The sequence below is a fragment of the Miscanthus floridulus genome, chromosome 14 (assembly GCF_019320115.1).
Source record: "Miscanthus floridulus cultivar M001 chromosome 14, ASM1932011v1, whole genome shotgun sequence".
NCBI lineage: Eukaryota > Viridiplantae > Streptophyta > Magnoliopsida > Poales > Poaceae > Miscanthus > Miscanthus floridulus.
In genome coordinates, this window is record NC_089593.1 from 2,486,478 (window position 1) to 2,500,881 (window position 14,404).

At 45.9% G+C, this 14,404-nt stretch overlaps 1 pseudogene; it reads right to left on the minus strand.

The window, feature by feature from the left end:
• Positions 1-3,653: 3,653 nt before the first annotated feature.
• Positions 3,654-14,111, minus strand: LOC136505708 (uncharacterized; annotated as a pseudogene).
• Between the last annotated feature and the right edge of the window lie 293 nt (positions 14,112-14,404).

A 14,404-nucleotide genomic window follows, 5' to 3' on the forward strand; every position in this document is an offset into this window, starting at 1 on the left:
AAGGCAGGGGCTCTTTAACAAAAGTTCAGGTATGGCGGGTTAAGATCCAAATAATTGTAACGGCCTTTTTGCAAATTTCGCAGCGAAGGTGTATCTTCTATTTGGTATCGTCCGATCCAGATCGGACGGCTAGGAACGGTTGGATGAGATGCGCCGGTCGGAACAGTGAAGCCGACGCGGTGGAGGCCATGGCCGGCGGTGAGCACCTCACCAGCGCGCACGGCTAGGGCCCTAGAGACCATGAAACAACTCGGGAAAAGCACCGGGGTGCGTAGCTCGAGCTTGCAAACTTGATGGGGGCCTTCAGGATGGCCACGAAGGCACGTAGGCAGCGGGAGGCTCGCGACGGCGGTTCGGCAAGGACAGTGTTGCTCCGACGAGTGTGATTGCGCAAGAGGAAGGGAGGGAGAGATCAAGAGAGGCACCGACGTACTTCTTACCTGGTTCCGAAGCTCAGGTAGGTGGTTATGGTGATGGAAGAACGGCGACGGCGGAGACCAAAGCGGCGGTGGCTAGCTAGTGTTTCGCGGCTGCTCTTGCGGCTCAAGCGAGGGCGGCGACACGCGACTAGGGTCTTGGGATGGGGCGGCGCAACACAGGGGTGCTATTTATGGGCGGCTTCGTTGTGCGGGTCACGCCAGGGCGCCATGTAGAGGAGGCGGTCTCGGCGGCGACGTCAGTGTCCTGCTCGGACACGAGCTGGAGGAGGATGACGCGGCTGACAAGTGGGCCCGGGCTGTCAGCGAGATAGGAGGCGCGGGCCGCGATGTTAGCGAGAGAGAAGGGGAGGAGGGGCGCGGCGCGCTGCTGGGCCGCTGCGGAGAAACGGAGCCGCGCGGAAGCTGGGCCGACGCCTGGGCCAACAGTCCGAAATAGAGGGGAGGAAGAAAAATTCCTTTTCCTTTTTCTTTTCTAATTTTCCAAACCAATTTTGAAATGCAAATTCAAATCAATTTGAAGTTTGATTTCAACCCACACAATTCAAAAATAATATGCAGCAACATGTATGCACATACATGTACATAGACCTATATTTGATTTTAAATTTAACAAAGTTATTATTTTTCTAAATTTCAATGCTCACAAAATGCATAATTAAATCAGTTTCTTCTAATTTAAAACCTTGCAAAATTTAGGGTGTTACAGCTAGTACCTCATCTCAGCATTGACATTGACAGGATGGCACTCCTTCCATTCTAAAATGCCCCCTCTGGTGCGCTTTTATAGGCACTTGAGGATTTTGGAGTAAGTGTCGTCCTTAGTTTTTCAAAAGCCAAATATTTTTAACTTTGACTAAATATATAAAAATTATTAATATTTATAATGTATAAAAAATATCATTAAATTAATTATGATGCATATTTTTATAGTAAACTTATTTAGAGATATAAATATTACTAATATTTTTTTTATAAATCTAGTCAAACTTGAAAATTTTGGTCTGTACGAAACATAAAACAATACTTATTTTGGGACTGAGGGAGTAGACGTTTCAAGTTTAAGCGCTCTGGTTGCATATAATTCATGAATAAATATACAAGTCCTCATCTCAATTCGTAGGCAAAAGAAACGTACGCATACAAACCAGCTAGTGATTAGATGGTCCATGCACGAAACTTTCACTTAAGAGACGATAGGATTTAACTTGCAGCCTTTGCAGGTGACAGGAGCAGGCTGGCAATATAGGAGCTTCCCGTTCTACCACTAAAATAATAGCACCTATAAATCATTTAATAAATCTAAAAAATTGCGAGCGTTCGGGCTAAGTTGGAACTTACCGGAGTGAGCATATTTCACCACTGAAAAGCTAACTAGCTAGCTAATTTTTAACTCTGATTAACAATTATCCTTAGTCGATCCTTACACTAAATTAGTTGATAAAATACTACTTTTCATACCACGAACTTATATGATTTTTTCTAGAATTTTTTTAGAATGATTTTTAGGCAAATAACTTAACTGGAACCCCAAATATAGTATTACGGGCAGTGTTCGCCTTAAACGGCCACGATTTTTTAGGCAAATAACTTAACCAGAACCTCAAATATAGTATTACGGGCAGTGTTCGCCTTAAACTGCCATGAAACAGTAAATGGTGCGTGGCTAGTTATTTTATTTAGCGGTAAATGGTAAACGGTAAACGCCTCAAATATAGTTTTTTTAGATTACAGTACGACGCACACACACTCACTCTTATGAACGCATGCAAATCATACCCTTATGAGCACCTTTGAAGGCTGGACCGGCAAATTCTCAAGACGAGATTGACGAAGTTATCATAGGTGTCTCGCTGTTGATGGGAACATTGCCTACTATTAAAAGAACTATTGAAAGCATAATATATTACTCCCTCCGTCCCATAAAAAAGTCGAAATGGGAGTCGCGCTAGTCAATTTTTCTTAAGTTTGATTAGATTTATAAAAAATGTTAATAATATTTATATCTTCAAATAAGTCTATTATAAAAATATATTCAGTTATCTATCTAATGATACCAATTACGTAAATATTTTCTTATATATTTGATCAAAGTTAAAAATGATGACTTTTTATGGGATGAGGAGAGAGTACATCATCATATTAGAATAACAAACCCGTGCAATATGCCTTTTGCTTTTTGGGTCAGTGGCAATAGGATATACAAGTCAGTGTACAAATTGATTTGGATCGAATGAACGGAAAAGGCTATAGGTCTAGGCCACAATGAGCCGATAGGTCTAGGCCAGTTAGGGTCCCTGTTGGCCCACCGTGAGCCGATAGGTCTAATCGGCATCCAGTCGGCTCTCAGTTTGCATCAGTGGCCTAGGAAGTCACCTGTAGCAAGGGGGTGAGGGTACTCCGGGTACAGGTATGTTATTCGTCATAAACTAATTGACTAACAAAAATAATTCTAGATCTAGTCATAGATCCAAACTCAATGCCTTAAAAGCTAAATAATAGACTGTAAAAATGAAGATAGAAAATCAAGAGCCTAATTAATCAAGTAATCCAGCACAAAACCTTAAAAAAGATGGTAGAAATGGCAGGTACTTATCTTCTAGATAACTGTCCTCCTTAAAAAAAAATAAGAGCAAGAACTTCCCCTTAGATTCACAATTGCATTTTTTGTGGTTGCTGGAGCTCCCCCTTCATTCCTTCTCGGACTACAGTTTTATCCTGAGAACGATGAAGGGGGAGGAGTTTTTTTTTTATATAAAATGGGTCACATTAGTAGAGAGTTGCCTCCTGCAAATAGTAGTGTGCACCTGTATGGAAATGGATCTCACTTGTACCACTTCTGAAAATGTCCCTTCTCAGAGGCTTGAAAGTGCATCCTAATAAATTAGTGGGTACCCATGGAGGTCATAGTAGGGGTGTGGTTAGGAATTGAGCCGCCTTTGTCGAAAAATGTATGCATCTCTACAGTTGTTTTTTGTAGTAGTGACTAATGATCATTGGGCAAACACACAAGAGCCGTAATCAGAGAATTTCAGAGCTCACGTTGCTTTATTTTTGATCGAGGGATTATAACTGAGTACATATGAAAAATGCATAGAAACGTGTGAACAAACAGTAACATTCAGAGTTTATTTCAGACTCGACCGAGGACTGACACACTTAGGTAGATGACAAGATTAGGAACTCTAGGGAACAAACTTGTTCCAACGGGGAAATTCAAACACAACCTCTCTTGGAGCAGCTGTCCTGGCAGCCCATGACGCAATACGCCACAGACCTCTCCCAGTAACTCAGGCAACGTTGGTAAACGGGGTCGGAGCTGCTAACAGCGTTGCCGCAATATTCGCAGCAGCTGCTTGCGTTGCGGTTGTGGCAGGAGCAGTCGCCGAAGCCGCAGCCACTGTGGACGCACGACTTGCCAGGGCAGGTATGGCTCGTGCAGCTCTCGTAGCACGCGTTGAAGGCGGCCACGTGGTCGCTCTGCATACCAGCTGAGCTAGTGGCTGGCTCGGCATGACTGATCACATTGCGAGGCGCAGTCACTATAGGTGCAATTATTGACGGGTGACGGCGCCGGCACCGGTGGTGTTGGCGCTGGCACTGGCGTCGGCGTGGGCGTGGGCGCTGGCACCACCGGCGTTGGTGAGGGTGGTGGCTGCTGCCCCGTGTAAGGGCAATCCGGTGCAGGCGGCGGCGGCGGTTGCTGTTGCTGTTGCTGCTGTCCCAGCGAAGAGTGGAGCAGCACGACGCACACGGCGACGACCAAACTGGCCTTCTTAAGTTAAGAGGGGCAGCAGCTAAAGCCATGTCTTTCTTTTTCTTGATGGGACCAGGAGAAGCTACTACTCCCTCCAGCCCATATCCCACTATATAAGGCGTAACCACATTTGGTTCAAAGAGCAAGGAACATATTTAATTTTCTCTTTCAACACCACTAGTATCAGTGAATCGATATATATGTGTCTAGAGAAAAATCACACCTTATATTATGGGACTTGATTAAAAAGTGGTTACGCCTTATATATTATTAGAACGGAGGGATGACACGAGAACGAACGAGGAGCTACTAGCTAGCTAGAAATAGAATACATGAGGACGTACAGATGACACGATCGAGATGATGCTACAAATGGAGATGGGCAAACAGGCAAGCAGTCTGTTCGCTTGTTGGTTTCAGCCAGCCCAAACCAGTCAGTCAACAGTGTTTTCCTCTCACAATAAATCAGCATCAGTCAGCCTAAATTAGCTTAGAAACCAACCTACGAACAGACCGAAGGTCAATTGACTCTATCGGTGCCCCTGTATCATGCTAGCTTTTTATAGGCACTAAACTTGGGCATGCATCGACCATTAGAAGCCCTAGCTATATATAGGCTATAGCTAGTTTATTATACTATATAAACATCTAGTTTAGACTACATTTGAGACTTCAACGGAGGCATCTCGCAACGTGTTACAAGTTGACGTATAGATCGAGGATTACTTTATTAGCTGTATCTTGCTCCAGTCGTCGCGTTGCAAGTTTGCGTCAGAAGTCAGAAGTTAACGTTCCTTCAGATACGCGGTACTGTTCAATGAACTTGTGCATGCATGGTTTAGTTAATTGGTACTCGAGGAAGAAGCAGTCAAGGGTTAAACCATGGGGGCATGGGCCACGAGGACGGTTATTGATTCTCATCTCTTCTAGATCGGGATCTGAACACTACTCGTTAGTGATAACCAAAACTTTTTCTACCATTCAAGGCTCCCTTTGGAACACAGGATTTTGTTTTTCCTGTGGAACATGAACTCTGTGAAATTCCTATACAATTCCTGCGTTCCAAAGGTTCCCTCAACCTATAAAACCGGAACCAACTTCTTTGTGTTGACTATCACCTTTGGCCATTGAAGAATAAACCCTATCATATATATTCGCCTTGAGCTCTTCACCATCCATCCATGGCATCTTTCACCATAACACCAATGTTTTGCTCAAAGCATCCGTATGGTCCTAACTTATAACCTTCATTTCTCAATAAAATGTTAGTCCATAGGTATTGTCATTAATTACCAAAACCCAAAAAGAGGCGTAGATGCTTTCAATGTCACTACATATGACTGACAGCCTTTTGACCATTCCGGTAGGAGGATACACCAGCCTAGTTCCCCGTGTATGTGATGCTCAGGCGTCTCCATCCTTGAAGGAGTTGTTGAGTTCAGTGGGGCCAGATCCCCTTGATGGAGATTGTTCGGGTAGTAGCGTCCTACGGGCGCCGGGCCCGAGGGCCGCTGAAAGTTAGTGGACCCTGCGACCTGAGTTTCTCTGCCCAAACGGGTCCTTCGGAACTCTGCTACAAACAAACTCCACAGAGTACGAACTCGGCAGTGTATGAAGTCACCTATACCAAGGCGGGTGAGGGTACCCTAAGTACAGGTATTCGTCACAAACTAATGACTAACAAAATAATTTTAGATCTCGATCTAGTCATAGAGCCCAATGTAAATCCCTATTCAAAAACTAGATAATAGACTTTAAAAATCAAGACATGGCCACAAACAAGGGTATGATCTTATTCCCCTACTAAATTCACCTAGGACCTTCAAAGATTTGGTCTAATTTCATTTATAATTGTCTCAAACCATGCAAATAGATAGAAACTCAAGAACCTAATTAATCAAGTAATCTAACGCTAAACCTTCAAAAAGATGTTAGGATTGGTGTGCCTTATCTTCTAGATAAGTTTCCTCCTTCCAAAAAATTAAGAGCAAAATCTTTCACTTACATTTGCAATTTTGTGATTGCTTGGAGCATTCCCTTCATTCCTTCTCATGCTACAATTCTGTCGCGATAACGAGGAAGGAGAGGAGGCTACTCTATATACTAGACCTCATTAATAGAGCTGCCTCTGCAAATAGTAGTGTGCGTTTATAGAAATGGATCTCACTTGTACCACTTCTAAAATGTCCCTTCTCGGAGGCTTGAAAGGGCAAGCTAATAAATTATTGTGTCCCATGGACGTCGTAGCAGAGGTCTGGCTGCGAATTGAGCCGCATCAGTTTGTTTTTGCATTGTAACAGTGATAGATGATCATCGGACATACACACAAGAGTAGTAAACAGAGAATTCTTCAAAGCTCATGTTGCTTTATTTTTGATAGAAGGCTTATAACACTAGAGCAGGACTCGGTTGCAATCCTGGTTGGTAAACCCCCTTTAGTCACGGTTTCCCAATCGGGATTGCGAATCCGGGACTAAAGCCCCCCTAGTCCTGGTTCTAGGAACCCGGACTGAAAGTAGACCTTTAGTCCGGTTGTTATTACCAACCAGGACTAAATGTCCCCTAGACATTGCACCGGGGCTAGCACGTTTAGTCTCGGTTGGTGTTTCTAACCGGTACTGCAGGTTCCTTTTTTCCATCTCATTCCTTTTCATTTTATGGTTTCTTTTTAACCCAATTCTTTTTTATTTTGATTAGCTTTTCGTATACGAATTCTACGCTACTAATATACGTCCATATATACGTACGTATAAGGTTTTGTTCGAGCATTATACATAAATAACACACTAAAATGTATGAACCTATATATATACAAATATTTCAAGAGGTTGTGCATGCATGAAATATGTACATATATAATAAAGTCACAAATGTACTCATGTCCTTCGGATTTCTTGCAACCCTAATCTTCCGTCGTTTGGCTACTAGGTATGAATTCTTTAGGGTCATAATAGTACACGCCCTTGGGATCTATGACCTGCTCCAAAAGAAATCCTGACAATACCTCTTAAATTGCTTTGATCTGGTCACATCGCAGGACCTTTTGCTTCCTCCATTCAATCTCCAATTTGAATGAAAGCAAAAGTATGACTATATAAATGATTATATATATCAACACAATGGTAATAAATAAATTGTGTAAATTTTTACACACTTCGAGGATCTTTTCACTTGTTCTCCTTGAGTACTTCATGTGGAACTCGCAGGCGTAGTATCCACATAAGTTGTTCCCTGATCCCTGCTGCAGACACCACTTTACGAGAAAAAGATTTATCATCAACTAATGAAGCATGGTAATAATGAATTGAACTAAATAAAGATGCGGTGACCTAGCTAGTACTTACTGGGTATTGGACTATATGCTGAGGCACTTCCCAATTACCATAATGGTGTTTCTCATCGAACGTTTTCCAAGCACCGCTCAACAAAATAAATAAATAGAGTTATATCATTAAAATGGCATAAGAGAGTATACAGTGTGTGCGAGACCGAAATTACCATTGGAGTATATCGAGGATTTCTTGGTAATATGGTTTGGGTTTTATCGCTAAGTCAAAGATTTTTACATGATTTCTGGTCATATCGATGACTAGCAGTACCCAGTGAAAGCTACATGTTTATACGCAGGCATAACTCATTAACTAAAGTCAACATGGAGTAAGCAAAATAAAATGGGTACAAGACATTCACACTCACTTGAAGCCGTATGGGAAGAGTACCAGTGTCTTATTAGCGTTCTTATCTAAGAACATGAACAGAAACTTCTCCACTTGAGGTCGCCATTTATCATATGGAGTAACCCTGTCCTTGAATACGCGATTTGGATCAATGAAACCAACCTCAGTCATCGCTTTTTTCTTTAGTTTCAACATCTCATATCTGCATATATATATAGTACAATATATAGTGTGAGGATAACTATATATTGTCGACAGAATATGCTCGGCAGTCCACCGAGGTGTATCCCGCGATGGTAGATTTGTCGGTGGGGGTGCGCGAGATCAGGAACCAGATGGTGACACAAGGCGCAGAGACAGCGATTTAGATAGGTTCAGGCCGTCTGATCGACGTAATACCCTACATCCTGTGTCTTTGGTGTATTGTATTGAGATGTAGTAGATAAATCTAGATGGATCGTTATGGATTGTATCCGCTAGGGGACCCCTGCCTCTCCTTATATAGTCTGGAGGGACAGGGTTACAAGTAAAGTAGCCTATTTGGTACTATACAATATCTTGCGGTGCACGCCGAGCAGCGCCATGCACGCCTTGATCTTGTGGGCTGGGCCACCTCCGATGGTGCGGCCCATGTCTTGGAGGCCATACCCCCACAGCTATTCCCTGAGCCTGATAGTAGGTGACACAGTCACGTGGTGCCAGGGTCATAAAGTAGAAGACTAGCCGAGCAGGCAGCCAGTCCCCGGGCGTAGCCTCGAGATGAGAAAAGCACATTCACCGCAAGGTGAAGTGTGCCCACTTAGTCCCCGAGCCTACTGGAAGATAAAGAATGAATCTTGTAGCAGGGTCAAAGAAGTCTGAAAGCTTGCCGACGTCGTCTGACATGCGCGTATCAAGACCCCAGACGTGCTGCCCAAGATCAGCACCCTGATTCGAACAGCATGGAGCAGCTTGATAGCACACCAACGAGACGTAGCAAGATCCGAGCACCGAGGAGTCCCTGGCGTAGCCGGCGATGTCCGACCACCCAGGGAGTTCTCGGCGTAGCTGGCGATGACCGAGCACCGAGGAGCGAGGAGCGAGGAGCGAGGAGTCCCCAGCGTAGGTGGCAATGACCGAGCACCGAGGAACGAGGAATCCCCGGCGTCGCTGGCGATGACCGAGCACCGAGGAGTCCCCGGCAAAGCTGGCGATGTCCGAGCATCGAGGAGTGATGAGTCCCCAGCATAAGCGGTGATGTCCGAGCACCAAGGAGCGAGGAGTCCCCGGCGTCGCTGGCGATGACCGAGCACCAAGGAGTCCCCGGCGTCGCTGGCGATGACCGAGCACCGAGGAGCGAGGAGTCCCCGACGTAGACGGTGATGTCCGAGCACCGAGGAGTGAGGAGTCCCTGGCGTCGCTGGTGATGACCGAGCACCGAGGAGCGAGGAGTCCCCGACGTCGCTGGCGATGACCGGGCACCGAGGAGTCCCGGCGTAGGCGGCGAAGTCCGAGCATCGAGGAGCGAGGAGTCCTCGGCGTAGGCGGCGATGACCAAGCACCGAGGAACGAGGAGTCCCTGGCGTCGCTGGCGATGACCGAGCACCAAGGAGCGAGGAGTCCCCGGCGTCGCTGGTGATGACCGAGCACCGAGGAGCGAGGAGTCCCCGGCGTCGCTGGCGATGACCGAACACCAAGGAGCAAGGAGTCCCCGGCGTAGGCAGCGATGTCCGAGCACCGAGAAGCGAGGAGTCCCCGGCGTCGCTGGCGATGACCGAGCACTGAGGAACGAGGAGTCCCCGGCGTCGCTGGCGATGACCAAGCACTGAGGAGCGAGGAGTCCCCGGCGTAGGCGGCGATGTTCGAGCACCGAGGAGCGAGGAGTCCCCGACGTCGCTGGCGATGATCGAGCACCGAGGAGTCCCTGGCGTAGGCGGCGATTTCGAGCACCGAGGAGTCCTCGGCGTAGGCGGTGAGGTCCAAGCACTAGGAGTCCCCGGCGTAGGCGGCGAGGTCCGAGCACCGACATAGCTGACGACGTCCATGCGGTGAGGTGTCCCCACTTAGTCCTTGAGCATGAAGTATCCGTGCGCCGAGGAGTAACCAGCGTAGCTGGCGATCAGTTCGATCAACTGGTCGTCGACGAAGTCCATGAATCAAGCGGTCCGACCAGTTCATCAGTGGAGAAGTCCGAGCACCGGGTGGACGATGATCCTACAATGCAAACCTGTAGAATGGGTAGTACATGATGCACAAATAAATAAACTCCGGAGAAAAATCAGCAATGGTGATGAAACGGCATATGCAGTTCGACGATCAGTTGGCGTGAAAATATATTTATGTTTAATATAAACCGCCCGAACAGTTAGTGTGTAGCTGAGTCTCCAGCCCTAGCTAGCCCATAGTCCATAACATCGAGCGTGGAGCCCGTGCACGTGTAGGAGGAATAGGCGTGACCAAGGAGCCGCTGCCGACCACCCATAACGCAGAGCGCGGAGCCCGTAGCACGTGTAGGGAGGAGCCGGAGACATGGCCGTCTCTGGAGGCGTCCGAGCATCAACGCGACTCTTCGGGGGTTTTTGAAAAATCATTTGGAGAGCAAATATGGAGAAAACAGTTCGGAAAAACATTGCGGCGATATATGAAGATTGGAGAATATTTAGGAAAATATTAAAGCGTGACTTAGCTTTGGATGGAGCGTCTGGTCGGCGGCGTATGGCGTTATCTGGTCGGCATTGACGGCGAACACCTGGCGGGCGGTGAGTTGTTGGTGAAGGCAACCTCGGAGGTGGTTCCGAGATCGGATCTGCTATCACGAGGGCTGGTGTAGCAGCGATGAATCATCGTCGTCGGCCGGCATGGATCTCCACGAGATTGATGACGAGAACGCGATGTTGATTTGAGGTCCATCTGGCTCGCCATGGATCAAGCGCACACCCCTACCTAGCGCGCCAACTGTCAACAGAATATGCTCGGCAGTCCACCGAGGGGTATCCCGCGATGGTAGATTTGTCGGTGGGGGTGCGTGAGATTAGGAACCGGATGGTGACACAAGGCGCAGAGGCAGCGATTTAGACAGGTTCGGGCCATCTGATCGACGTAATACCCTACGTCCTGTGTCTTTGGTGTATTGTATTGAGATGTAGTAGATAAATCTAGATGGATTGTATCCGCTAGGGGACCCCTGCCTCTCCTTATATAGTCTGGAGGGACAGGGTTACAAGTAAAGTAGCCTATTTAGTACTATACAATATCTTGCGGTGCACGCCGAGCAGCGCCGTGCACGCCTTGATCTTATGGGCTGGGCCACCTCCGATGGTGCGGCCCATGTCTTGGGGGTCATACCCCCACATATATGAACAACGAACTAACATGCAAGTTACTTCAATTCAATTGTAGAAAGAATCACTTACAGACACCAACAGCTGACAAGAGATTTGTCAAGAGCGTCCTGGTTTAATAGTTGGTGTAATTCATTGAACTCAATATGTATAACGTCATAGCCCAAGTAATGCTCTGGTCTCACTCTGGCAACAAGCCATGCTGCTTCATCATTCTCGGTCACTTTTAAGTACCACTTGTTCAACAAGAACATCTGCATACCCAGTGATGAGTACTACCTAGGGTTGACAAGACTCTGGCCATACACATAAGTCCGATAAATATCATAGTCGCCTGTTGGTATCGATGCTCCACCCATGAGTTGTTCAGCTGTGAGACCTATGGTGGCCATGAAGTCTTCTAGTGCCTCCTTATTTATTGGACCGCCTTGTGCGTTTGTGAAATCACCCTCAACAACTAGCGGGTCAATAGATTGCTTAGATAGCTGCCCGAGCTGTGCAACATCTTTCCCTTCTCTCTTTGCTTTTAGCGACGCCTTATATGACTTGTCAAGAGAGCGTTCATAGTACGATAATGGCGACGGCTTACGTGCATCACGCTACTTTTTCTCACGCTCATTGATTTTTTTTCTTAGTTCTCATTGAGCTATGTAGTGCGGCTTTGGCGGGTTTTTTCTGAAGTTCCAACCTCCTTGCATTTGATTCTTCTAAACTTTTCTGCCAATTATCCAAATCTTTTTGTGCTGCCGCTTTTGATTCCTCTTCAGATTTCTCATAAGGTAGCTTCTCTGGTGGGGCTTTGTTTTACGATGGCTGACTTTCTTCTTCATCGAGGGTGGGGGCCTCTTCTGGCTCTACGATGCGGGAGGCGGAGGAGGGGGGAGACCTCCTTGGAGGAGATGGAGATGGAGATGGAGATGGAGATGGATTGGCAGCCATGCTATGGAACGCATCATTATCGTCTAGAGCACTCTGATGATCATCATGGGATGGAAGTGGACTCAGGTTGAGAGACTTGTGAGTACAAAAATGATTGGGAGTAAATGGTTATTACGCGAGAAGCCAATAATTAAAAATGACTAATTATTGAAAAACTATTTCATTCACTTTCATCTGCACCTATCATGAGGTAGTTGAGGAGGAGGCGACGGTACCCTAGCCGCCTCACCAGGAATAATGATGGAGCACTTGCGCCATAAAACGAATGAATGCTCTGCTTGTCTTAGGGTCTTCTCCCCATCACCTCCAGGAAAGTCAAGAGGCACTTCCCTATTGTCTTTGATAACTCTATCCACCAAGACGCTATAATAGCTAGGTGAAATTAGATTCCCATGGATTATTGGTGTCTTGTCGGGGACTACAGGAGAAATAATACCGTGCACCACCAAGACTGTGGCATCGGTATTCCCTAAGAGAATGTGCAGCTCACATGGCGTCAAAGGTACAGTGATATCATCCATGGGGAAGTGCTATAATGCTTCATCTTGATTTAGGAGCCCAGTGGAAGCGCAACTGCTTCTTAGCTGAGGGGAGCTAATATTGACTGCATGCTCTGATGTTTATGACTGCCTCTGGCTACTCAACTATAGTGCCACTTGCCGTTTGATTTCCTCTTGCATTCTCGCTTCCATGTTTAGTTCTTGCTCCCACGATTGAAGCATCGCCTCCTCTAACCTACGGATCCGCTCTGACTCTTCATCCTTTCTTCGTTGGTGGCTTCTGTAGGTAGCGGCACCCTCAGGGAAGCCATGCCGCCATGATATCAACCCTTTGCCTCATGTTTTCCCAAGGTGTTCAGGAGTCTAGAGGGCGTACGTCAGCTCATGCTTCTCTCAGTTGGGCACAAAGGCACCACTGACAGAAGCATCTACAATATCGATAAGTCTTTATGCTGCTCTTCTGATTTCCACACCAATAACAGGCTCCCCGGTCTATGGGTCCAGTTATCCCCATGCGCGAAAAACCAATTCTTGGAGCGATCGGGCCATTCGAGTGAAAATGGATGGATCCCTTTGACAAGCAGGCCTGCTTTCATTCTTTGCCACTTTGGAATGGCGCTCTTGTAGCCACCTGATCCCGTTTTATGATGGTATACCTTCTACCGTGCATTCTGTTGGTTCCTTCTCACCCGTTCCTCACCCTCTTCTGAGGTCTTGTACCTCACAAATTCAGGCCAGTCGTCCCTCAACTTTTTGTACGGGCTATTTTGACTGAAATCTGGAGTCAGATTCTTCTTGACAAATTCATTGTACAACTTCTTCTTCCAGGTCTGGAATTATGTGGCCATCTTCTTAAGAGTCCAACTTTTAACTAGTTTTCTTAAATCTTCACCTGCTGGTAGATTGAAATGTGCAGTGACCGAATCCCAAAGAAGATCCTTCTCTTGCTCAGAGAAAAAACTAATCAGAGGATCATCCTTCTTCTATTTCCATTCACGGACGCTGATCGAACCCTGTCCCTAACAAGAATCCTAGTGGTTTACGAACTTCTTTGCATTGTTATTTGGCTAGAGTGGTTCGTCGGTATTAGGATTGACTTATGCGATTATGTAGTGGCCCTCCAATAATTTTGTCGGGCCTCATACACTTTTACTGCTTTTCATCGACGTCGTCGATCTAGAGGGCTACATACGTAGAAACACAAAGATTCAGTAATACATATATATATATATAGGAATTATTGGAACTATGCTTAATTTCATATATATATATAAGAGATGCAACATTATTAACAAATATACCTCGCTAGCATTTTCTTGCACAAGAAGTTCTTGCTCATCTTCAAAATTTAGTAAGTATTGAGAGCCGTCCTTGAACTCCGGGTCTACCTCGTTGCAGTTGTTGGGGCAATATTGAGTGCTAGTATTGATAATGTTCATCGTGGCCTCATTCTGGTCGTAGTCATCTTGTGGCTCGGCCATCTTAATTACCACAACAATATATAAATGAAAACCATACACTAGTAATGCATATGCAAATGTAGCGAGTCAGTGGCTTAAACTTAAATAACTATATATAGACTTCAGGGGTTATTATTTACGTCGAGCTCGATCTGGTTAGGGTTTGTGCCTTGATTAGGATTTAGAGTGGATTCATGTCACATTAATTATGAAGAATCAAATACAAATATATATAACTATATAGAATTCAGGGTTATTATTTATGCCATCGTTAGGGTTTGGAGCAGAGCTCGGCCGGGGTAGGGTTTGGAGCG